The 26491-nt window shown below is 38.3% G+C and overlaps 1 long non-coding RNA gene and 1 pseudogene across 2 annotated transcripts in view; both read left to right on the forward strand.

Moving 5' to 3' along the window:
- Positions 1-22441, forward strand: part of LOC123590334 — a 42452-nt gene extending 20011 nt beyond the window's left edge. For both annotated transcript variants that reach the window (XR_006708720.1, XR_006708719.1), the window contains exon 4: positions 22201-22441. This is a non-coding gene — a long non-coding RNA (uncharacterized LOC123590334). The remainder of the gene's footprint in view (positions 1-22200) is intronic.
- On the forward strand, positions 6344-7243 carry LOC123590332 (annotated as a pseudogene).
- Positions 22442-26491: the final 4050 nt, after the last annotated feature.

Below are 26491 nucleotides of genomic sequence, written 5' to 3' on the forward strand. Positions count from 1 at the left end.
GACAGAAGAACTGAAGCTGGCTCTGTGCTGACAGCAGTGAGCCCCATGTGGGACTCGAACTCGTGAACCATGAGATCATGACCTAAACTGAAGTTGGACACTCAACTGACTGAGCAACCCATGTGCCCCTGTTTTGTTTTGTTTTTTAAAGATTATCTACTTGGGGAGAGAGAGGGAGAGAGAGAATCCCAAGCAGGCTCTGAGCTGTCAGCACAGAGCCTGATGCAGGGCTCCATCCAACAAATCATGAGATCATCACCTGAGCTGAAATCAAGAGTCAGATACTCAACTGACTGAGCCACCCAGGTGTCCTTTTATGTTCTTTTTTGAGTGCTGCGACTTCTTGTTGGGAGGAAGAAAAGGAAGTGAACATTTTAAGAGTTCCAACTTGGGGCTAAACAGTCTGTCAATCTGTTAGTCTCTGTCTCTCTGTTTCTGTCTCTCCCACTCTCACCCTGTACCTTTTATCCAGCCCTACACAACAGCCAAAAAATGGGCAAATTCCATATATGGTCATTGCCCAGGGCCTACCCTGGCTCCTTTACTGGCTCTAGATCATGCTTTCTTTCCACTGGACCTGCACTGATCTTGATTACCTGGCTTGCTACTTGGAACTCTTCAAGAACATTTACTGGGACTTACCTCTCAGCATGTACCAACTCTTGGATGTTTTAGGGAGGTTACCCTGCCCCAACTCTGTCCATGAGGATCCAAACCCTGGCGGTAGCTGGCCCACTCTTACACTGGGGAATAGCTGGTTTGGACATTTGGTTTGTTTGGGCCTTTTGTCTAATAATAATCCCCTTGCTCCCCTCTAACCTGGTATTTAGTCTTGTACCTGTGAGCCTATTTCTCAAGTCACTACCCCCTGGGTTTGGTCCTATGTTGAACACTGAGGTCTCATCTAGCTGTAGGACTAAGGCTTCTAAGGACTTAGGGTTGTAGGCCTGACCTTTTTGGAACTCTGTTATGATGGGATTAATATCATGCCCTCAGGATAAGGTGATTATAGATTAATAATGAGGATGTTTTCTCAGAGGGATATAGAAACTCAATATCGAATATTCTTTTGATTAGCATTTAAAGATGCTGTTAAACCAAATTCGATCATACATTTAAATTTAAATGCTTTTTTCTAATGTTTAACACAAGAACACAGAGATGTATTCTTAACACATATACAAAATTTGGAGAATCTAAATAATGAGTTAGAAAACCATAAAAGACTCTTTATGATAGAGAACAACCCAGGGTTGATGGAGAGAAGTGGATGGGGGATGGGCTAAATGGGTGATGGGTGTTAAGGAGGGTATTTGTTGTGTTGCGCCCTGGGTATTATACGTAAGTGATGAATCACTAAATTCTACTCCTGAAAACAATATTACGCTATATGTAACTAAGTAGAATTTAAATAAACATTTGAAGAAAAAATGTATAATGGATTAGAAAAACAGAAGTTATGTATGAATTTCTGGTTGTGCTAAATTATTATAAACATTTGCCTGCTTGGGGCAGAATGATCTCATTTCTTGTCTTTCTAGCTTCAGCAAAAACCCACCAGAGAATCACGCTTATAGCTGCGACAGTTCATGATCTATCTTAACAATAGGACTTAATGATTCTGTTTAGTAAATAACAGCTCATATGGCACTTGTAACATGTATGGGTTATGAAGGTGACACCCAAAGGAATTCAGAGGCTAGTGGGTATGCATGGTTTAGTGAAAGATGGCACTTGACAAAATACTTCAAGTTCAGCTGGTGGTAGAGGAAAGCCATTTGAGAATTAAGTTCAACAGAAGTATAAAAACTGGGTTAATTTAGGTTTGCCATTATTGGGTGAATCTAAAGTATAGGATTCCATGTTCTAGCATGAAAGAAATTATTTTTGAAGTAGTAAATAAATCTATCTATGAAGTGAAATGAGACTGTTCTTTTGAGTGGCAAGATGATTTCTAATTTCCCAACGAAAATAAAGAAAAGGGGGACCTGGCTGTCTCAGTCAGTAGTTCATGTGACTCTTGGTCTTGGGGTTGTGAGTTCAAGTCCCACACTGGACATAGAGCTTATATTAAAAAAAAAAAAAAAAAGAGGGGCACGTGGGTGGCTCAGTCGGTTGAGCATCTGACTTCAGCTCCACTTCAGCTCAGGTCATGATCTCACAGCTCCTGAGTTCGAGCCCCGCGTTGGGCTCTGTGCTGACAGCTCAGAGCCTGGAGCCTGCTTTGGAGTCTGTGTCCCCCTCTCTCTCTGTCCCTAACCCACTCGCATTCTGTCTCTGTCTCTCTCAAAAATAAATAAACATTAAAAAAATTAAAAAAAAAAAGAAAAGAAAGAAAAATGAAGAAAAGATCTTAAGAGTGGAAAAGCAATATTTACCTCTGTATACTGAAGGTTTGAAACACTTTTTTTTACTTTTCCTAGGGAAGCACTTGCATTAGTGTGTTTGCCATAAGGGGGTGCTCTGGGATAATAATTTTTAGCAAACAGCTATCTTTTCTGCTCCGCTACCTGAAAAAAAAGCAAACATATAGATTTGTTAATTCTGTTAATTCTGAGGGTTAGTATAACTAACCCTCAAAAGGTGTCAATTTAAATTAAAAACGTGAAAAGAATGTTGAAAACTGTTTAAAATGTAAATAGCCAGTGTCTGGCTTCAAAGGAAAAGACAGACATTGGAAGATGTATTTTTTTTTTTTTTTTTTTTTGTAGACCCTTGTTACCTTTTAAGGGATTTGATTCACAATAAACCAAAGCTGCACCTGAGTTCTGCTAGGTTGGAAAATGAAAACCATATCTCAGGGATTAGCATTTGCTGTTTCCTTTTTTTTTGCAGCATTACTTTCACTATGTCTTTGGCCAATGCTGTGGTGATATAGTTGAAATTGCTTTCTTCCAAAGTTGTGTCAGTGTTTTGTATTAGTTTATTCTTAAGGCAGGGGGTTAGGAACCAAGAATTCCACAATAGTTTCACTGTCACCCCTGCAGTATTTGTTGATCAATTCTTAGGTTCTATTCTTGCCTCTCTAAGGTTGGTGAGGTGGGGGTTGAGGCAGTGAGGAGGAGACTGACTCCCTTCTGTATTCAGACTGGAAGGGAGAATCAGAGGCAATCATAGTAGCTCCTCCAAGTATAGAATGCTGTGAAGGGGAACTAAAGAGTCAAGGTCACAAACAGGACATTTAGAGAAATGGCTACAACATCTGGTGGCCAGAATGGAGGGTCCTCACTGTTTTGGTCTAAGTAACTCATAGGGTTCTGCTGCAGATGTCTGTTGACATTGGCTTCTTCCTGCCTGGGTGGCAAATGGCCATGGCATATAGCAGAAGGATAAAGAGAAATGTTACATATTTGAATATGAAAGATTATATAGTCCCTAAACTCATCTCCTTAGGCAAAAACAGGAGAGGCTTTTTTAGTCCTGTTTATGACCATTTAACTCTCTATATGCAAAAGGGAAATTTAGCTGAGGATTTGTATAGTATAACTTGGGAGATTTTCTTAAAAGTTTATTTATTTTGAGAGCGAGAAAGAGTGAGTGGGGGAGGGGGAGAGAGAGAGAGAGAGAGAGAGAGAGAGAGAGAGAGAGAACCCCAGATTCCACACTGACAGTGTGGAGTAGGATGTGGGGCTCGAACTCAGCAACTGTGAGATCATGACCCAAGCCACAACCAAGAAAGAGCTTGAGGCCTAACTGACTGAGACACTCAGGCACACCTTAATTTGGGAGATTTTATTTGAGAATAATGTCCAGACATCAGTCTTTAGTGCACTCTTTATACACTACATTAAGTGAAAAAAATATATATATATTCATATCATCTATATTTTTATTTACTTATTTTTAAAAAACATCTATATTTAAAAAATACATTTTCCTTAAACATGTTTTAGGTTCTGCTTTCCAAATTGGTTGCCTTTATGGCTTTTCTTTCTAGAGGTGATGCAGAGGAAAGAGGAAAATGAAGACTTTTGAGTAAAGGAAAATGTACACAAGCTTTCCCCTCCACTTATTTTGATACTTAAAATTATATTTTTCTTGTTCTTTTCTAATCATAGAAAAAATAACCCAATCTTTTCTTAGACTCTTGATTATAATAGAACAGCCTAAGGAAAAGATTTTCTTTAAGAGTCTAATATTAGACACCATCAGAGATTACCAAACGGCCAAGAAGTAAAACAGAAGGAAAATGTTCTCCAAGATTTGTTTTTGTTTTTTTCACTTTTCTCGTGGCCTTCCCATCTATAAGTTTAAAAGATTTAAGGTTTAAAGTAAGCCATAAACTCCATATGGCTGATAGTTGTCTCATACATTTTGTGAGCTGATGAAGCATCTGAAGGGGGATGTGCAGTCACTAGACTAGCTTCTGACCTGCACACACATTTTTTTTTCATTAATCCTTTGCACAGAACAGATGCTCTGGGTGCAGTTTTAGGCCAGAAGAATGTCCAAAATATGTGGGTGTGAATTTGGCCAAAGGGTTAGTTGAATGTGGAGCACAGATACCAGCCTGGAAACAGGTCACATTTTAATGAAAAATGCACATTCAGCATGGCATTGTGTTTTTCAAAGAGGTGGTTCCCAGCCATGGAGAACACAAGGGAGAAATAGGCATTCATGTGGAACTGCTTTAAAACAGAATTCTTGTGTATCCTGGCTGGTGGGGCAGGGCTCTAGTACCCCTTGGGAAATGAGATAATGGAATTTTGCTAGGCATAATTGAGTTTTTTGGAGCATCAGTCGTAATTCTTCAAAAAGAAAAAGAAACCTTTATAATTGAATAAAGGAAAGACTTCATAATTATGACTGGCTATGCTAGAAAAAAATCTTTCTGAGAGGGGCAAAGGTGTTGTCCCATTCACATGCTGAGAATGTGACTAAGCAGAGAAACAGAATTTTCCTTGCCTCACTAAAAAAAAAGAATAGTGAAGAAAAAAAGTGGCCAAAAAGTCTCTACATGTTAAAGAGTGAAGTATAGAACTCACTTAGATATATGTTTTACTAGAAGTGATTTTATTTCCTCTCAAGAAATGTGTGTGTGTGTGTGTGTGTGTGTGTGTGTGTGAATTTTAAACCATTTGAAATGAACTGTAAGTACACAGGCAACATAATTAAGGTTACTTTTAAGAATGAGAGAAATATAGGAATATTAGACTCAATCACTTTTAAAATAGGAACAAAATGCTATTTGCTAGTGTTAACAAATAGATATTTAATTTTATGTCATTATTATGATTAGTTGTGGATGGCATGCAAAAGCAGCAATGAAAAGTAGCTTCTCAAAAAACAAATACATTAATGGAGGTATTATATGTGAAGTAAAGAAGGTGATGGTTTATTCTACTTTCTGCTGGTCAGTTAGGATGATGAGGGGATATGAAATTAGGACATCAAGAAGAATGAAAGAATCTTAGTGTTATTTAGTGTGAAGAAGGCAAGATTAGAAAAGTCAACAGGAGGAAGAAGCTTGCTTCTGGGTGGAACTCCAAGTTGAATTTTGTTCAGTAAATGGAAAAAGTACAGATCAGTCAAATTCAATATTGAGTCTTCAAATTAGTTGACCATTGGGCAATAATGTTGCAGAGAAGATTCAAGTATGAAGGTGCCATGACAATAGGATAGAGTCTATGAGATAGAGATATGGCCTCAATTCTGCCCAAACCTTGAGGGTAAAACAAGTCTCAAAACTCTATTTATTTACAAAGATAGCAAAAATAAAGAGTTAAATGTGCATAATCTTTAGGTATAAAATAAATGTTATAAAATATTTTACTTCTTAAGTGTTTGTTGAATTGAATTACATTAAATGTTATAAGTCTAGGAATATTTTTTATCCGTTGTTTTATTTTCAATATAGTTTAAGCCTATTTTCTATACTATAAGTTAGGCAAGTTAGATATCTGTTTTAGATAGAAAAACCCATGGGGCACCTGGGTGGCTTGGTCGGTTGGGCGTCCGACTTCGGCTCAGGTCACGATCTCGCGGTCCGTGAGTTCGAGCCCCGCGTCGGGCTCTGTGCTGACAGCTCAGAACCTGTAGCCTGTTTCAGATTCTGTGTCTCCCTCTCGCTGACCTTCCCCCATTCATGCTCTGTCTCTCTCTGTCTCAAAAATGAATAAACGTTAAAAAATTTAGATAGAAAAACCCATTTCCACATTTCAGCCTCATATTATTACAAGTAACAATTTAAAGAAATCAACTCTTTTGAGTTTTAGCAACTTTTGGAATAAACTGAACCCCTTCTTGTTGCCTTCTCTATGAGCTGAAAGCAATTGAGTTAAGGGCTAGAAGTTTCCTACACCTACATTAAAAGAAAGAAACAACTCAGAAGAATTTCTTCTTGCTCTGGAATATTGGTGCTGGAACAATTGGGTATCTATATGAAATAAAAAGAAATTGAGTTCTACTTCATAACATAGACAAAAATCAATACCAGGTAGATTCATGACTTAGGTATGAAAGTCAAAACTATAAAGCTGTTAGGAGATAATATAGCAGAATATCTCAAGGGTAGTAAATGATTTATAAAGAAGTCACAAAAGGCATTAAACATAAAGGGAAAATTGACTACCCCCAAATTGTCAAGACAGCCCCAGGAACCTCTTCAGACCTGCTTTCTGCACCCAGCTCTCAGGTGAGCTCAGGAAAACGGCTCCCAGCCCTGCCATCCAGCTGTGTCATGAAGAGAGTGACTTGGGGCCTTCTCTTCACACTGGCAGGGCTGCCTGCCTTGGATGCCAAAGTCCCTTCTACTATGACAGGGAAAGCCTGCAGGTGGGTGGGATGATTTTTGGAGGGCTCCTGTGCATTGCTGGAATCTTGATCGCCATGAATAGAAAATGCAAATATAAGTACAATCAGAAGGACAGCCCCTTACCTGAGAAAGCCACCCCACTCATCACTCCAGGCTCTGCCAGTACTTGCTGAGCACAGGGCCAGCTTTGTGGCACGCTTGGTACCAGCTCCAATGCTGTTCTTTCCCCGCTTGGAGGCTTTACCCTTCATGATGGCCTTTCTCTCCAAGGGTGGGCCTTTAGGCTCCCTTCTGATCAAGAGGCTGTCCTAAAAATTTTTTTAAAAAGTGTCAAAAGACAGTACAAAAAGAAAAGGCACAGAATAGAAGATTTTTGCAACCTGTAACATCAATCAAGTACATACTAGTATCCAGAATAAAGAACTTCTTAAAAAAAAAAAAAGACTACCCTATAGAAAAAAAGGGCAAGAAAAGTGAAGGGCATTTCACCATTTCATAATAAGGGATATCTAAATGGTTGATAAAATATACGAAAAAAGTATTCAGCTTCCTTCCTAATTAGGGTTATTTAGACTAGTGGGATACCAATGTATACATATCAGATTTTTGAAAATTAGAAAAATTTGAGGTTGGTCAGGATAAGAAGCAACAGGAACTCTCATACACTTCTAGTAACAGTGTAAGTTGGCACAATCACTTTCGAACTTAGTTTGCATTATCAATAAAGCTGAGACACTCATATTCTATGACACAACAATTCTCCTAGGAATATATTGTGTGCTTATGTTTACCAGAGTTCATGTTTAACAGTACTTATAATTGTTCATAATTGTTCAGCATTGTTCATAATGACCCCCAATGGAAACATTACAAATATCCATTAACTGTGCAAGGGAGGAATAAATTGAAGTATACTTATATCCAGAAATTAAAATGAACAAAGTACAGCTATCAGAAACAATATGGAGAAAAAGAGAGTATGTACAGTATGATTCCATTTCTATAAAGTTCAAAAATAGGCAAAACTAAATTCTTTTATTTAAGGATATACATATGGTGGTAAAACTAAAGGAGAGCAATCCAGGATCATGATAAAAGTTAAGATAATGCTTAGCTCAAGAGGGATGGGAGAATAAAAAAGGATCTGTTCTTCAGAGTTAGCAAGTATTGATGATTTCTAGAAGGAACAAGGTATAGAAAGTTCATGAGTTGAAAAGAAAATGTGCCTAAGAGAAGCGATATCTATAAGTAAGTCATTCTCTAGACTTATGAGATTGGTATTTTGAAATGTTTTAGAAGATAAGTTAATATATAAACCTGTTAATACTTAATATAAATATGTATTTATATTTCTGATTAATTTATTACCTGAAATGTTATGAAAGTAGACTATTGATAAAATTGAAAAGTAGGCAAAAAAAATTGTTTTTCTCTTGATTTTATCTCTGCCCAAATCCTGTGTCTCATTTCTAAATTGTTTAATGAAGATGGTAGTTGCTCTCTTGGCTTAAGGGATTAACTATTCCAGGAATTTGTATTTTAAGAGATTTTTTTAGAAGACTTAAAGTCTTTAAAGACTCCAAATAAAATCTCAGATGATGGAATTTAAGCTATTTTCACAAGGTGGTTCACTTTTAAGATTTTGTGAGTAACAAGCAGCCTCTGCTTGTAGATGATCCACCGAAGAAGAGACCTCCCCCTCTTTAGCTTGAAAGAAAGTTGGTTTCTTTTGAAGCTGACAAAGATTTAAAACTTTGCCTGAAGTTTCTGCTATGTGATTCAGAGGTGGAATCTCTACAAAATCTCTACTAAGGACTGTAAATAGAGATACACATTTTAGCTGCTCATGTATGAGATGACTATTCTCCGCTTAGTCAGATGAAATATAACCAACTGCTAATGTATGAAACTTAGAAGTCCTTCATAAAAGAAATTGGAAAAAAATTATACTCTTGGATGGAATGGAATAAATTTCTTTGATTTATGAAGTATAAATTGTAAGATCACTAGTTTGGCAAAGTTAGAAAAGATATATTATTATGTGGAGGTGTAAGAATAACTTATCTGTTGAATTTGAAGTGAAGCCCTTAATTAATCTTAAGATTGGGCCATCTCTTGGGATGGAAATAATCATCAGAAATACTGAATAGGTGACTGATATACTTGGTAATTTTTGGAAGCAGCCAACAGAAGACTTTTAAATAATTTCTATTATATTCTGACTATTGAATACCCAAAATTTATTCAGTGACAGTACTAAGCCAACTCAAAACTGTAGACAAAAATAATTGCTCTTATATTGGTTTAAATGTTAGTGCAACAGTATTAAGTGGTAAAATATGTACATATACACACATTCTCTCGAGAGTTTCATTAGTTTCTTTTCTGAGTGGTTGGTGGGAGATATTTGTAATAGATTTCAGAATGGTTCTTTGAGCCTCTTGATGCATCTTTGTTCTAGGGTAGCCAATCTAGTTGTCAGAGTTGATATATATATTCATTCATTCTCTGGAACATTTTAAAAGCAAAATAAAAAAAATTGGAGGCAAGCTAAAAACCCATTACAATGGGATAGTTGTTTTATGGTATAAGGATAAAATGGAATACTATCCAGCTGTTAAATGAATGAGCTACATTCATAGTGCAGATATGAAAGTATCCCCATTCCTACTATATTGCCTTCTCTTTCCCAGCCTGTGCCTCTGGCCTCATGGGGACTTTCCTACAATCAGTTGACAGAGGAAAAGAGATCGTAGGCCTGGTTTATAGGTAGTTCTGTGCGATATGTAGGCACCACTTGAAAATGAACAGCTATAGTACTACAGCTCTTTTCTGGGACATAAAGGACAATGGTGAAGGGACATTCTCTCACTGGACAGAATGTTAAGCAGTGCACCTGGTTGTTCATTTTTCTTGGAAGTAAAAAATGGCCAGATTAGTGATTATACATTGATTTATGGGTTGTGGCCAGTAGTTTGGCTGGCTGGCCAGAGACTTGGAAGGAACATGATTGGAAAATTGGTAACAAAGAGATTTGGGGAAGAGGTATGTGGATAGACCTTGCTGAAAGGGTAAAAAATGTGAAGATATTTGTGTCTCATGTGAATGATCACCAGAGTATGTCCTCAGTAGAGGAAGATTTTAATAACCAAGTGGATAGGATGACATATTCTATGGATACCAGTTAGTCTCTTTCTCAAGCCACACCTGTCATTGCCCAATGGGCTCATGAACAAAGTGGCCATGGTAGTGGGGATTGAAGTTATTCATGGGCTCAATGACATGGACTTCTACTCACCACAGCTGACCAGGCTAAGGCCACTGCTGACTGCTCAATCTGCTAGAAGCAGAGATTCCCCAGTGTGGCATCATTCCCTGGGGTGATTAGCCACCTAACTGCTAGCAGGTTGATTATATTGGACCATTTCCATCATAGAAGGGGCAGCATTTTGTTCTCACTGGAATAGATACTCTGGATATGGATTTGCCTTCCCTGCATGTAATCCTTCAGCCAAAATTACCATCCATAGACTTATAGAATGCCTTATCCACCATCACTAGTATTTCACACAGCATTGCTTCTGATCAAGGAACTCACTTCACAGCAAATGAAGTGTGATAGTGGGCCAATGCTCATGAATTCACTGGTCTTACCATATTTCTCATCATCTTGAGGCAGCTAGTTTCATAGAATGCTAGAATGGCCTTTTGAAGACTCAGTTACAATGCCAGCAAGGTGGCAATATCTTGCAGGGCTAGGACAGGATTCTCTGGGAGGCTGTATATGCTCTGTATATTCTGCTGTTCTCCCATAGCCAGGCTTCATGGGTCTAGGAATCAAGGAGTGGCAGTGGCACCACTCACCATTAGCCCTAGTAAACTACTAGTAAAATTTTTTTCCTGTCCTTATGACCTCATGCACTCCTGGCCTCGAGGCCTTGGTGGCAAGTGGAAGAATGCCTTTACTAGGAGACACAACAGTTATTCCACTGAATTGGCAGTTAAGACTGCCACCTGGTCTTTAGGTCCCCCATGCCTCTGAACAGGAAAAGGAAGGAGTTACTGTGCTGGTTGGGGTGATTGATCTTGATTACCAAGGGGAAATTGGGTTGCTACTTCACAGTGGAGGGGAGGAAATGTATATCTGGGATTTTAATTACTTATTTATATTTTTTATTTTTTAAAGTGTATTTATTTATTTTGAGAGAGGGAGAGAGTGCGTGAGCAGGAGAGTGGTAAAGAGGGAGAGAGAGAATCCCAAGCAGGCTCTGCATTGACAGCATGAAGCCCAACGTTGGGGCTTGAACTCCCAAACCGTGAGATCATGACCTGACCCCAAAACAGGAGTTTGATGCACCCTTTTATTATTTTTTAAATTAAATTTTATTTTGTTTTAGTAATATGCACACCCAACATGGGGCTTGAACTCACAACTCCCAGATTAAGAGTTGTGTGTTTTAGGAGTGCTTGGGTGGCTCAGTTGGTTGGGTGGCCAACTTTGGTTCAGGTCATGATCTTGTGGTTCATGAATTTGAGCCTTGCATTGAATTCTGTGCTGACAACTTGGAGCCTGGAGCCTGCTTTGGATTCTGTATCTCTCTCTCTCTCTCTGTCCCTCTCACACTCATGCTCTCTCTCTCTGTCTCTCTCTGTCTCAAAAAAAATATATATTAAAAAAAAAAAAAAGATTTGTGTGTTTTACTGACTGAGCCAGCCAGATACACCGGGCTATCTTTTATTATTACCACACAGTTGAAATTGATGGAAAACTGCAACCCAATTCAGGCAGGACTAGAGATGACCCAGACCCTTTAGGAATGAAGGTTAAATTACCCCACCTGGTAAAGAACCATGAGCAGCTGAGGTGCTTGCTAAGGACAAAGGGAATACAGAATACAGAGTGGAAGAATAATTTTAAATACTAGCTATGACCAGTATTATATTCAGTAATAATGAGGTCTGGAATTATCATGAGTATTTCTTCTTTATTTTGTTATGAATATGTTTATGTGTATGTGTGTGTGTAGCAAGTATCTTTGTTTTTTTCCCTCTTATCCTCATCTCATATAATATAAATGCTTTGACTTTACATCATAGTATTTAAGTTATATGATATCAAGAAGAGTGAACATCACCCAAGGACTTTGCATTTTCTTCTGGGGAAAGGGTTAATGTTTTTTAAATTTTATTTATTTATTTTTAATTTTTTCTTTTTTAATGTTTATTTTGAGAGAGAGACAGAGACGAGAGAGAGAGAGAGAGAGAGAGAAAGAGAGAGAGAGAGAGAGAATGAGTGGGAGGGGGGCAGAGAGAGGAAGACACAGAATCCAAAGCAGGTTTCAGGCTCTGATCTGTCAGCACAGAGCCCAATGTGGGGCTTGAACCCACAAACCTTGAGATTATGACCTAAGCTGAAGTCTGATGCTTAACTGACTGAGCCACTGAGGCACTCCAGTTTAATGTTTTTTTTAGTTGTACGAAGGATAGTTGTATCATGTTAAGTAGAAGTATAACCACATTGTTATGGACTGAATGTTTGTTTCCCCTGAAAATTCTTATGTTGAAACCCTGTCCCTCTAATGTGATGGTATTAGGAGATGGGGCCTTTGGGAGGTAATTAGGATTAGATGAGGGCATGAGGGTGTAACCCTCATGAATAGCATTAGTGCCTTTATAAAAGTCATAGGAGAGCTTTCTTACCCTCTCTGCTCTCTGCCCTGTGAGGATATAAGAAGCCAGCAGTCTGGGATGCCTGGGCTGGCTCATTTGGTAGAGCATGAGACTCTTGATCTTGGGGTTGTGAGTTCAAGTCCCACATTAGGTGTAGATCTTACTTAAAAAAAAGTCAGCAGTTTGCAACCAGAAGATGGTTCTCATTAGAATTCAACCATGATGGCATCTTGTTCTTAGATTTCCAAACTTCAGAACTTGAGAAATAAATTTCTGTTGTTTATAAGCCACCCAGTCTATGGTACTTTTGTATAGTAGCCCGAAGATGCTTGTCTTAAACATTTAGAAAAATTTTTAAAGTAAACTCTACGCCCAACGTGGGGCTTGAACTCACAACCCCAAGATCAAGAGTCACATATCCTATTGACTGCACCAACCAGGTCCCCTAAGACACTTGTTTTGTTTATTTAGATATCAAGTATGGTTTAAAGAGTGCCAAGTTGACAAGAGGTGGTCTTGTGATGATTAATTTTATGTATCAACATCTGTGGTGGCCAGATGTTTGGTCAGACACCAGTCTAGATATTGCTGTGAAGGTAGTTTTTAGATGTTATTGAGATTTTTTGTTAAGTTTATTTTGAGAGAGAGAGTGTGTGAGCAGGGGAGGGGCAGAGAGAGAGAGGGAGAGAATCCCAAGCAGGTTTCTTGCTGAGAGTGAGTAGCCTGATGTGGGGCTTGATCCCACTAACTGTGAGATCATGATCTCAGAAGAAATCAAGAGTCAGACACTCAACTGACTGAACCACCCAGAGGCCCATATATGATTGACATTTAAATCAGTGGTTTGAGTAAAGCAGATTACCTTCCATAATGTATGCTGATGAACAATGCATACTGTAAATTCCATTTTTATTTAAAAAATCACATTCAAACATATACACACCTATAATTAAATACTCATGGAAAAGGTTCTGAAAATAATGCACACCAAACCAACAGTGATAACCTCTGGGAAGTGGGACAAGAGTTGAGGTGAAGAAAGAGTATATCTTTCCTTTTTTCTTTTTTAATTTTTTTCATGTTTATTTATTTTTGAGAGAGAGACAGAGAAACAGAGTATAAGCAGGGAGGGGCAGAGAGAGAGAGAGAGAGAATCCGAAGCAGGCTCTAGGCTCTGAGCTGTCAGCACAGAGCCTGATTTGGGGCTTGAACTCACAAACCTTGAGATCATGACCTGAGTGGAAGTCAGATGCTTAACAACTGAGCCACCCAGGCACCTCTCCTTTTTTCTTTTTTAAGTTTATTTATTTTGAGAGAGAGCAGGCAAGAGAGAGAGAAGAGAGAGGGGGAGAGAGAGAGCAAGTGAGTGCACATAAGTGGGGGAGGGGGAGAGAAAGAGAGAGAGAGAGAGAGAGAGAGAGAGAGAGAGAGAGAGAGAATCCCAAGCAGGCTCTGTGCTGTCAGTTCAGAGCCCAACTCCAGGCTCAAACTCCCAAACTGATATCATGACCTGAGCAGAAATCAAGAGTCAGACACTTAATTGACTGAGCCACCTAGGTGCCCCTTTCCTTTTTAATTTTGTAAAATTTCTATAATTAAAAATTTCCTAATCAGAATGTATTACTTACATTTGTCCTTTATTCCAGAGGAAGACCCTACTTTATTATTTTTTTTTTTTTGGTTAGAGGATTAGTTATCACCTTCAGTCTGTCAAATTTTGTTTCCCAATGTTCACCTACACTGTATGCTAGAACTATTTCTGTGCTCTGTGTGTCAGAGCATAGCTATCCCATGGCCATCTTCTCTACATCCTGTGGACTATGGAAGTGTGCAGAATAAGACTAAGAATAATATAACTTGTTTGTGGTTCCATATTTTACAAGAAATAAATTAGGAACATGTGTTATTAAAGACATAAGATATTTTGTGTGAGTAAAGATAGTCTTTTGTTAGTAGTTGACTTGCAGTGTTGAAAGTTGGGTTTCCCAGGCAGCAGACTCTGAGACAGAGTGAAGGATGTTTATTAGGCAGGGCCCTTGGGATCAAAACTTGTCAAAACATGGGGAAGGAAGCAGAGGGATAAGTCCAGCTGTGATGCGTACCAACCACAATCTCATCTGACCCCACAAAGAGCTCTGAAGCTAGACTAGCCCTTCAGTGGTGTCCTAAGTTGGCCCTAGATAGCCAAGTCTTTATACTCCAGCAGCAGCCAGTCATTGGAGATGGGCTACCCTGGAAAGGGCGTGGTTTCCGGCAAAGCTGCTCTCTGCTTCTCAGACAATCCTGGAAGGGGCTGGCTGACAGCTGACGGCTGGCTGATTGAGGCAGTTTCTGAAAGGTGTTAACACATGGTAGGGCTGTCTGCCAACAGTTCTCCTAGCAGCTGGAGCAACAAGTCCTTCAGTGATGAGAGATCTGGGTGGTACATCATAATGTCTATCTCATTCACCCTTCTTATTCTTGGGATCAACTTCTTAAAACTGTTCATGTATTTTTTTTTTGTTTTTGTTTTTTTTCATATATAATATGTATCAGCATGATAATTCAATGAGATAATTCATGTGGAATACTTATGGTACTGATTAAATGCTAACTATCTTTATTATCAATACCATTATTAATATTATTGTTCTCACCTAGTTGGCAGATATCTTGAGAAAAATGTTTTTTTCTAAGCTTCATTTTTTTTTTTTTAATGTTTTATTTATTTTTGAGACAGGGAGAGACAGAGCATGAACAGGGGAGGGTCAGAGAGAGGGAGACACAGAATCGGAAACAGGCTCCAGGCTCTGAGCTGTCAGCACAGAGCCCGACATGGGGCTCAAACTCACGGACCCGAGATCATGACCTGAGCCGAAGTCGGCTGCTTAACCGACTGAGCCACCCAGGCGCCCCTAAGCTTCATTTTTTAAAGTGTATTAAATTTTATATTCACTTCACATGTATTTCAGCACACAGTATTATTTTGTGCTACAAAGATTTCTTTTTAATTCTTTAAAGTTGCGATTTATGATATTAAATCATTACATTATACACTTGAAACTAATATAACATTGTATGTTAATTATACTTCAATTAAGAAAATTTCACTGCATCTCAGAGATAGCAACTCTGAGACAGAGAGAGACAGAGTGTGAGTGGGGAAGGGGCAGACAGAGAGGGTGACAGAGAATCTGAAGTACGGTCCAGGCTCTGAGCTGTCAGCATAGAGCCCAACGTGGGGCTCAAACTCATGAACCATGAAATCATGACCTGAGCCGAAGTCAGACACCCAGCCGCCCCAGCAACTACAGTTGTAAGTGTTTTCCAAATTCATAATCTCTAGGCCTTTAAGAGTTTAAGCTTCATTTTTATTAAGCATGGAGAAGAGTTGGTAGAAGTGGAAATGAATATTATTATAACATTTCTGTTGTGCATACATTATATCAAGTTGATCCTGAAGAAGTTTCAAATTCACAGTTGTTTTCCTGTGGTATGAGTGCTAATCTCTTTTCACATGATAAAAGGAATTTTATTCTTCCTTTTGCTTTTAAAAGATCTAATTCAGTGTCATTTGATGATTTCTAAGGAACTCTCTTTCCTGGTTTATTAGGGGAAAAGCCAGGCCCAGATTTTAAATTCATTCCCTTGACAAATGTAATCCCATCATAAATCATAACAATAAATGAAAAGCTGGCTTCTGCTCTAGAAAATAATAGTCACATGAGACTATTGTTTTAATGCTGTTGACATTTGGTTTTGTACATTTGACTGCTGTGCTGATGAAAAATATCTGTTAACTAGGGAAAAAAATAATAGAGGCTAACACTTACTGAGCATTCTGCTAAGTATTTCACCTGCATTAGCTCATTTAAGAATTGTATCAGTCTTGGGGCGCCTGGGTGGCTCAGTCGGTTAAGCATCCGACTTCGGCTCAGGTCATGATTTCACGGTCTGTGAGTTCGAGCCCCGCATTGGGCTCTGTGCTGATAGCTCAGAGCCCGGAGCCTGTTTCAGATTCTGTGTCTCCTTCTCTCTGACCCTCCCCCGTTCATGCTCTGTCTCTCTCTGTCTCAAAAATAAATAAACGTTAAAAAAAAAAAATTAAAAAAAAAAAAAAGAATTGTATCAGTCTTATGAGGTAGATTGTGTTAGTTTCTCTCTATTATAGATTGTGAAATTGAGACTCAGAGGGCTAAGTTAAAGTAAAACGTAGTTAAGTGGCAGAGCAGGAATTAGAACCCAGGATAATCAGACTACAAGATTCACTCTTCTGACCAGGGGAGCCTGGGTGGCTCAGTCAGTTCAGCCCCCAACTGTTGATTTTGGCTCAGGTCATGATCTCACGGGTTTGTGAGTTCGAGCGCTGCATTGGGCTTTGTGTACTGAGGGTGCAGAGCTGCATAAGGTTCTCTCCCTCTCTCTCTCTCTCCCCCTCCTTCATACCCTCTCTCCCAAAGTAAACAAATAAACTTTATATAAAAAAGATTCATACATCTAGCCATTCCACTTTAGTGACATGAAGGACTGATTTGAGTCCATTTCTCTCAATTAATGAATCATTTATTGAAAACATACTATGAGCCCAGCCCAGTCCAGCTTGGGGAGAATATAAAATTATAAAAGCCCTCTCTCCATGTTTACAATCTAGTTGAGGGGTTTCAAGATAATCAAGGGGAGTGTTTCCTGAGCCTTAATTATTCTTTTACTATTTTTCTTTGTTGTCATGTGTGCCACATCAAGTATTATTTCCCTATCTCTGAATGCTCTTACTTCATGAACTTGTACACTCAAACCTCCTAAAAGTATTTTTTAAAAAGCTTAAAAAAAGACTTAAAGATAGTCTTCCCTATATTTTTTATGCCTTCTTCTTCTTTTTTAGATTTTCTTTTCTTTTCTTTTTTTCTTTTTTTTGAGAGAGAGAGAGAGAAAGCACGCAAGCAGGGAAGAGGGGCAGAGGGAGAGAGAGAATCTTAAGCGGGCTCCATGCTCAGCTCAGAGCCTGACATGGGGCTTGATCCCATGACCCTGGGATCATGGCCTGAGCCAAAATCAAGAGTCAGGACTCAACCTACTGAGCCACCCAGGTGGCCCTAGATTTTATTTTAAAATAATCCCTACACCCAACATAGAGCTCAAACCCACAACTCCAAGATCAAGAGTTGCTTGCTCTAATGACTCAAAGATGATTCAATACTTTGAGTATTTTTTTTGAGTACTTTTTTTTTTCTTTTTGAGAGAGAGAGACTGTTCATGCAAACTAGTGGGAGAGGGGCAGAGTGAGGGGGGATAGAGAGAGAATCTTAAGCAGGCTCAATGCCCAGCTCAAAGCTCGATATAGGGCTCGATCTCACAATTGTGAGATTATTACCTGAGCTAAAATCAAGAGTTGGAAGCTTAACCAACTGAGTCATCCAGGTGCCCCGAAAGATGATTTAATACTTTGGTCAGTACAATAAGAAACTGAAGAAAAGGAAAATGAAGTGGAAGAATGTTATGCAAGCGGTCATTTTTTTCACTGTTGCTATAGGTAATTTAATATTTCTTCCATTTTCTTATTATTTTACTCTTAAAAAAATTTTTTTTAAATGTTTATTTTTGAGAAAAACAGTGTGAGTGGGGGAGGGGCAGAGAGAGAGGGAGACACAGACTCCAAAGCAGGCTCCAGGCTCTGAGCTTTGAGCACAGAGCCTGACCTGGGGCTTGAACTCATGAACTGTGAGATCATGACCTGAGCCAAAGTCAGACACTTAACCGACTGAGCTACTCAGGTGCCCCATTATTTTACTCTTTTTAAAAAATATTTATTTTTGAGAGAGAGAGAGAGAGAGAGAGAGAGATAGAATGAGAGCAGAGGAGGAGCAGAGAGAGGGAGAGAATCCCAAGCAGGCTCCCTAGTGTTAGCGTGGAGCCCAAAGAGGGGCTTGATCTCATGAATCATGAGATCTAGACTTGAGCCGAAATGGAGTCAGTAACTTAACCGACTGAGCCATCCAGGTGCCCCTTGGTTTAGTCTTTTTTAAAATCGCAGTTGAGAATAATTGGTTAGCAGTGATGAACTTATTCTAAGGTTGATGAAATAGCAAAATATTTCAAGATACAAGAAAAATAAGATCACTAAGATTCCATAATTTATCATAGATTTTCAAAGGGTCCAGTGGACCTTTATGGTAATTGCAAAATAGAATGAATTTTAACCTATTAAAAATAAAAAAGCAAAATTTCTCTTTGTTTTTTGAAGACATCTAAGATAAAACAAAAGTCAATATTTGAGGAAGACCTCTATGAAAAGTCATTCCTTACAAACAGAACAGCACAGAAAAGAAAATCAATAACCAAAAACGAGTCCAGTGGACACTGACATTATACCAAGTTGAATTTTATAACAATTTTATGATATAGGTATTATTATTATCCCCATTTACAGATCAAAAAACTTAGTGTTTACATTGTTAAGAAACTTGCAGGGAGTACAACTCTGGAGCCTATGCTCATAATCACTATTTTATCTCCCAGGTCAGTGGTCCTCCTATTTTAATCTCTCATATCCTATAGTTTTTCTCAAAAACTATACATATGTATGTATTTATATTTTCTTACCATACTATAAGGACAAAAGCTATGTTTTACTGATCTCAGTATGTCATTACATGTAGTGTAGTGTCTGGCAGAAAGTCAATATACAGTAAATGTCAGTTGAATTGAATAAATGAACAATTAGTCAATCATCATGCTTAGCATACAATCAGTTGCCCTGGGCAAAAGTATCTAAACACTTTCTGTATTGAGCATATTCCATTGAGAGCAAGTTGTAGACGCTGGGAAAAGATCAAGACATAATCCTGCCCTCAAGAAATTTGCAGTCTAGATGGGATATAGGGCAGGGAGCAAGAGCAGGGGCATAAAAGGGTTATGCAGGTGGAAAGGTATAGACAAGTGACCTATAGAGAACTTCACTATTCCCTAGTAGTTTCAGTTTCATAGGAGACAGTCATCATGGAGGCTTCCTTTTTTCCAGGGAAGAAAAACTTTTTCATATATTTAATTGTAGCCTCTCAAGGATTTTTGGAAAGAAATTTTTATTTCTCATTTTTCTAATCCATCATCCGTTCCAGGAAATTCTTTCAACCTAAATCTTATATGACTGATTTATTAACATTTAAAAAATGTGTATTTATTTTGAGAGAGAGACAGACAGACAGAGAGACAGAGACAGAGAGAGAGAGAGAAAGCAGGGGAGGGGCAGAGAGAGAGGGAGAGAGAGAATCCCAAGCAAGGTCTACACTCTTAACACAGAGTCTCACTGGGGGCTCAATCTCATGAACTGTGAGGTCATGACCTGAGCTGATATCAAGAGTCAGATACTTAACCAATGGAGCCACCCAGGCACCCCTTATATGATCAATTTAAACTGCCATCCTCTTTTTCTGTTCTTGGAGCATAGAAATTGGTGGTGAATGTTGATAGACTGCTTTGAGGATCATTATTCAGTCACTCTCCAGTCTCTTTTCTCCAGGTATATAGTTTTATTTTTAAAAGTTTTCATCATAATTTTATTTTCTTATTCTCTAGTCCTAATTACTGCTCTCCTCTGACTTATCTCTAAAATTTTTAGGTTTCTTTTAAGTTGTGAAGCTGCGATTTGACCATGGTCCTTATAATGGGATCATTATTTTACTATTTCTGCCTATTTTCCTTTGTCTTTTTTTTTCTTCTTTTTCTGTTCTTTTTCTTCTATGTTGGCCATACAAAACAGTTCTCTCTCTCCCTCTCTCTCTCTGTCTGTCTCTTTTCCCCTATGCTTTATTTTACAGGCTTACTAGCATCAACTTTTCCTCTAATTAATAGTAGCATATAGTTAACTTTGCATAAGTCACATCTCCTCTGTGGTAAACTGAACCATGGCTTCTGTATTCATCACCTGTGTGGTATTCTGTTGGATCTGGGCTGGCTCTACTTTAACCAAGAGAATTTAGAGGAAGTGACACTGTGCTTGTTCCAGGCTTAAGCCTTAGGAAGACCTAGCCTTCTGGGGAAAGCCAGCTGCTGTGTAATATGTTTACCCTGAAACTGCCATCTGTGAGCAGTTGTCTTCCACATGGCCTCTCCATGAGCCCAACCTAGCCACATGGAGAGACCATGAGGAGGAGAACCAAACCCTGGCCAACAGGCCCAGCTGATCTTCTAACCGACAGCTACACCAACTTGCCTGCTTCTGAGTAAGGCCATCTTGGAAATAGATTATCTAGTCATAGTTGCTCTGCCCTAGCTGATGCCATGTGGAGCAGTGACAAGCTATCTTTGCTGAGGCTTGCCCAGCTTACAGAATTGTGAGCAAATAACCAATTTTAAGGCACTATTTTTGGGGGGTAATTTGTTAAGTAGCAAGAAACAATGGAAACATCCTCCCTGGGCAAGACTTTGTTTTTATTTTTATTTATCTATTTTTTTAAATCTGTGCATTAGTTCAAAGTGAATTAGTTGGACAAGATACTCTGTACATACTATAAACTCTCTATTAGAGAGTGTGGTATACTTTGCTCCATTGCTGCTCAACTTCTGCCTACAGCCCTATGTTGGTCCTTATTGATGCTTATTTGATACTAATTTGTTACTGGTCTTGTTGAATTTTTTTTCTTAGATCCAAATCTCTAAATTGCCAGAGTCATTAGAAATAACTTATTTTGTCCTCCAGCATGCTAACACTGCTCTCAGCTTGGTGGCATGTCATTTCATGAGCTTGCCTTTTACTTCATCATTTCCTTCAGCAGTCTCACAGCTGCATTCTCACAGCTGGACTGGCTGATTCATTATCTTTTTTTGGCCCTCAGAAAATCCTACTGGCATAGTTTCTAGGATTCATAAACTTGCCTTTCCCACCATTTTGCTGTTTCTGGCTCGAGCATACCCTAAATGGGTCATTTTTCTAAGACATAGCATGCCCATTCCTGTGAATTTCTTGTGAATAATATGTGTTATTAGAAAGCTAATGAGAAAAGTACTACTCTTTTTTTGGTGGAGTCTTGGCTCAGAATATTTCTGAAGCAATCATCATCAATTAATTATGCCTCAAGACTTCTGTGATAGGGATATGAAACCAGTAATTCTTTTTTTCACATCACTTTGAATTCATGTCTAAGAATATTACAGCACATTTGCTCTCCTTGAGTTGAATTCATTCCAGAAGGAACATATTTCTTAGTAAATACTGTCCACTCATTTTTGAAGGATATTTAAGCTTGGAGGATATTAAAGTAATTGATTCTCAGCATTTTAAAAACTACTTTCAATTTTAGCCACTGCTAGCCATCTGTTTATTCACTTCAGAAAGAGTTCCAAACATAGCCTAGAGTCATCATGAGTAATCTTAACAGGCTCACTGGAGCATATGCTATAACCCCAGTCTTCCCAGGATTTCAGAGTGCTTTAGAGAAGAACTGCATGCCATATTAGGGCCCATTTATCCTGTCTCATACATGATATACTCAGAATAAGAGCTAAACATGTTATCTGAGGTAACAGCAAAATAGAAGAGTTGATCTGTGGAACAAGTAGCCTGTAAGGTTGGCACAATACAAATTCCCATGATGCAAGGTTACTAGTTCTAGGATAGAAGGTTGCTGTTTCCCCTTCCCACCAACCCTCTCAACCTTTGAAGAATACTAATTGTCAAAGGCCCCATATGGAGGTCTAAAAACTTTCTGGGACTATATGTTTTACCTGATGTTATGTTTTTCTACTACTGTACTGGACATTAAACTTTTTTTTTTTTTTAATCCAGCATCTCTTCTTTACAGGAACTCCTCCTCCTCCACTTCCTATGATTCTGATGGGCTACAATTCCAAGGGCCTCACTCATCTGGCCATAGCTGAATGATGGTAGAGAGGATTCCTTCTGCAGAAGTTGCTAGCTTAGGATGTAACATGGAGTCACACATGATAATTTTCTGAAACCTCATGGAGTCTGTCTTATATTAGGAGAAAACTAACAAATGGGAGCAGGGTGGAGACAGAGAAAATAAACGTTGCCAATATTGGTCTGGCCTCAGGATACAGCTGTATTTGAACTTTCAGACAATCTACTCATTTGCTCTTTTGCTTAAACTCATTTAAATTGTGTTAGTCTCATTTGCAATCAAGAGTAATAATTAATAAAAACCTATTCCTTAAGGAAAATTTATGCAACCATAAAAATAGCTTTCTTATCTAGCAGTTCCACTTCTGGATATATACCCAAAAGAAATGATGGGGCACCTGGGTGGCTCAGTCGGTTAAGCGTCCAACTTCAGCTCAGGTCATGATCTCGCGGTCCGTGGGTTCGAGCCCCGCGTCGGGCTCTGGGCTGATGGCTCAGAGCCTGGAGCCTGCTTCCGATTCTGTGTCTCCCTCTCTCTCTGCCCCTCCCCCATTAATGCTCTGTCTCTCTCTGTCTCAAAAATAAATAAATGTTAAAAAAAAGAAAAAAAAAGAAATGAAACCATTTTCTTGAAGAGATATTTATACTCCCATGTTCACTGCAGCATTATTCACAATAGCTAAGATACTGATTGATCAACAAATGAATGGATCAAGAAAGTTATATATATAGCACCAATATAGATGAACCCTGGGTGGGGTTTTATACTAAGTAAAATAAGCCAGACAGAAAAAGACAAATATTGCCTGGTATCACTTACATGTGGATCCTAAAAAAAAAAAGGTCAAACGCATAGTAACAGAGTAGAATGGTGATTACCAGAGGCTAGGGGTGGGAGAAAAGGGGAGATAATTGATAAAAGGGTGCAGACTTTCAGTTATAAGATGAATAAGTTCTGGAGACCTAATGTACAGCATGGTGATTATAGCTAATAATAATGTATTGTGTACTTGAAATTTACTGAGAGTAGATCTCAAGTGTTCTTACTACACACACACACACATACACACACACACACACACACATCATAACTATGGGAGGTAATGGATACATTAATTAGCTTGATTGTGCTAATCATTTCATATTTGTAATGTATACTTGTATCAAAACATCATGTTGTACACTTAAATATTACAACTTTTATCAAAAAATGAATGAGTGAATGAATGAATAAAATACATTGTTTAAACTGAAAATCACTAATCAAAGTGAGGAGATAAAATTCAAGTCCAAAAGGTGGGAAGGGAAGTAGTAGAAGGAAGGAGGAGATGGTCTTAAACTTTGAAAATTCTGAAGGATTATTTTAGTTTTCTTTGTAAGAATAAAAATATGTAATTTCAAAGCTGGCAGCTAGAGATGCATTAAAAACAAGTTTACTGATCTGGGCTTAGAAGTCTCCTTTTCACCCATCAGAAAATAACTCATGCTCAGCACATTCATCACATCATCAACACAACTGAAAATCAATATTGCCTATCTCTACAGGCATTCCTAAGGAGGTACGGTGGCCAGGGTTTGTTAATTCTATTTATTTCTCTAGGTCCTATATTCCTAATATTTCAGGCTAAAATGAAGCTACAACTATATTCCTTGGGCTAAAGCCTCCCAGTGGGTAGCAGTATATTTTTTGGAAAAAAAATTAGGATGCAGATCTTTGTCAAACATGGCTCTACCTGTCTGGATTAAGGCAATCACTTCCACCTACTGAAAAAGTATGAAATTATATGAAAATTCTGTTCTAAAATGTTAACAACTGTCACTTACATTTCCCAAAAAAAGCCCCTGGCAACAATTTTTCTTTTCTCTGTTTCTATGAGTCCTATATTTTATAATATTGCAATGAAAAAAAAAATATATATATAATATTCCATGATATCTGTCTTTCCATCACATTGTTTATCCATTCATCTGTCAAAGGGCACTTACGTTGTTTCCACACATTGGCTATTAGGAATAATGCAACAGTAAACATAGGAATGCAGATGTCTCCTCTAGACAGTGATTTTATTTCCTTTGGATATATACCCAGAAGTAGGTTTGCTGGCTCACATGGTAGTTCTGTTTTTAATTTTTTGAGGAATTTCCAAATTGTTTTTTATAATGGAGGCACCAATTTATATTCCCACCAACAGTGCACAAGGGTTCTCTTTTTTCCATGTCCTTTCCCATTTTGTTATCTTTTGACTTTTTGATAATGGCCCTTCTAACAGGTATGCGGTGCTATCTCATTGTGGTTTTGCATTTTCCTGATGTTTAGTAATATTGAATGTCTTCTCATATATCTGTTGGCCATTTATATGTTTTCTTTGGAAAAATATATATTCAGGTATGTCTGTATTAAAAAATTTTTTTAATGTTTTTATATTTGAGAGAGAGAGAGAGAGAGCATGAGTATGAGTGGGGAAGGGGTAGAGAGAGAAGGAGACACAGAATCCAAAGCAGGCTCCAGCCTCTGAGCTGTCAGCACAGAGCCAAATGTGGGGCTAGAACCCACGAACGGCGAGATCATGACCTGAACTGAAGTCAAATGCCCAACTAACTGAGCCACCCAGGTGCCCCAGGTATGTCTGTATTTTAATTTTCAAGGTACCTTAAACACATTTTGGAAGTACAGCAAATACACACTCATACATTACTAGATAAGGGTGGAGACTTCTATCAAATAGGAAGAAATATTAATGGATATGTGTATTGCATTTGAACTTTTATCCCATAAAAATCATTAGGCACATCAGAGAATCTAGTAAAAATGATTCTTTTGATAAGTATTTAGATTAAATTAACCAAATATTGAACACCTGTGTACAAGGAGTCATGCCAAATATTGAGAACAAGAAGATTAAAATGATTTGAATCTTAGCCCTTAAGGAATCTAGTGAGGGAGATAGACTTGATTTCCCAGACAAGCAGAACTAATACTTCTTCCATTAGGCTCACATTGTACCTATCTCTATTATAACACGTATCATAATTATTTCTTTTGGGATACCTGCCCTGTTTTAGAATAAAAATTCTACAATGGGCCAATTGGCTGTCTTATTCACTTTTATATTCTCAGTGCTGAATACTGTCCTTGATACAGTAGGCATTTAATAAAAGCTTGAAGTTGATGCAACTCATGGAATATGGAACACAGACTTTAAAAATGAAGAAGTGTGTTATTTTATATAAAAGGAACTCCAGTGGCAAGGTAGATCCAATGGTCTCAGTAGATCATCAAAACCAGAGGTTCTTCATACTGCTCTGTTCTATTTTAATCCTTAGGCAGTTTCCTCTTATGGTTGGAGGATGGATGATGGAGTGATTAGGCTGCATACTAATTTGGCATGTGACGTGGCAGGAGGCGGTGGGGGGGGTGGGTACAGGACTCCTGATCTTCTTAGGAGAGATGAAAGTTTTCCCCAAAGCACCTAGAAAACCTTTTCCCATATTTCATGGATTAGAGTTGCACATAATTGTGAAGGGCTATCCGTGCATTGTAGGATATTTAGCAGCATCCCTGTTTTTTCACCCAGTAGCGTCTTCCCACCAGTTGTGACAACCAACCAACCAACATTGCCAAATGTCCCTTGGGAAGCAAATCATCCTGACTGCAAGCTATTATTTAGATAATTTAGGATTACTCCCTAAGCTAAGAGTGAGTCAGGTTTGTGTAAGGCAGATGGGGATATATACTTGAACCAATCAGGGTTCTGTCAGGAAGATAATAGATCTGGTTAGGTAGCTAAAATGTCCACATCGCATGCTAAACATAGAGGCAAACAAGTTCAGCATGCAATTTAAAATTTTAGTTTTCCTCCATCTTACATGCCCTCAAATTTCTGTTCAGTGAAATTAGAAGTGAAAAAAATGAGCTTATGTTGAAGGGATTGGTTCTTGTCTCTTAGCAGTTTCTTACAAAGTAGTTGGAATCAGGCCACTTTAAGTTGGAAGTTATAGAAACCCAATCCAAACTGCTTATACAAAAATGGAATTCACTGGCTCACGATAATAATCATAGCCAAATTTTATCAAGTGCTTCCCCTGTAACAGGAGTTGTTCAAAATGCTTCCCAAATGTTAACAGATCTTATTCTCATAATAATTCTATGAAATCTTTACTATTATTTCCATAAGGAAAGTAGGTCATAGGGAAATTAACTAGTGATCAGCCATTAAATGGCCATACTTTGT

This window comes from Leopardus geoffroyi, chromosome B4 (genome assembly GCF_018350155.1).
Source record: "Leopardus geoffroyi isolate Oge1 chromosome B4, O.geoffroyi_Oge1_pat1.0, whole genome shotgun sequence".
NCBI lineage: Eukaryota > Metazoa > Chordata > Mammalia > Carnivora > Felidae > Leopardus > Leopardus geoffroyi.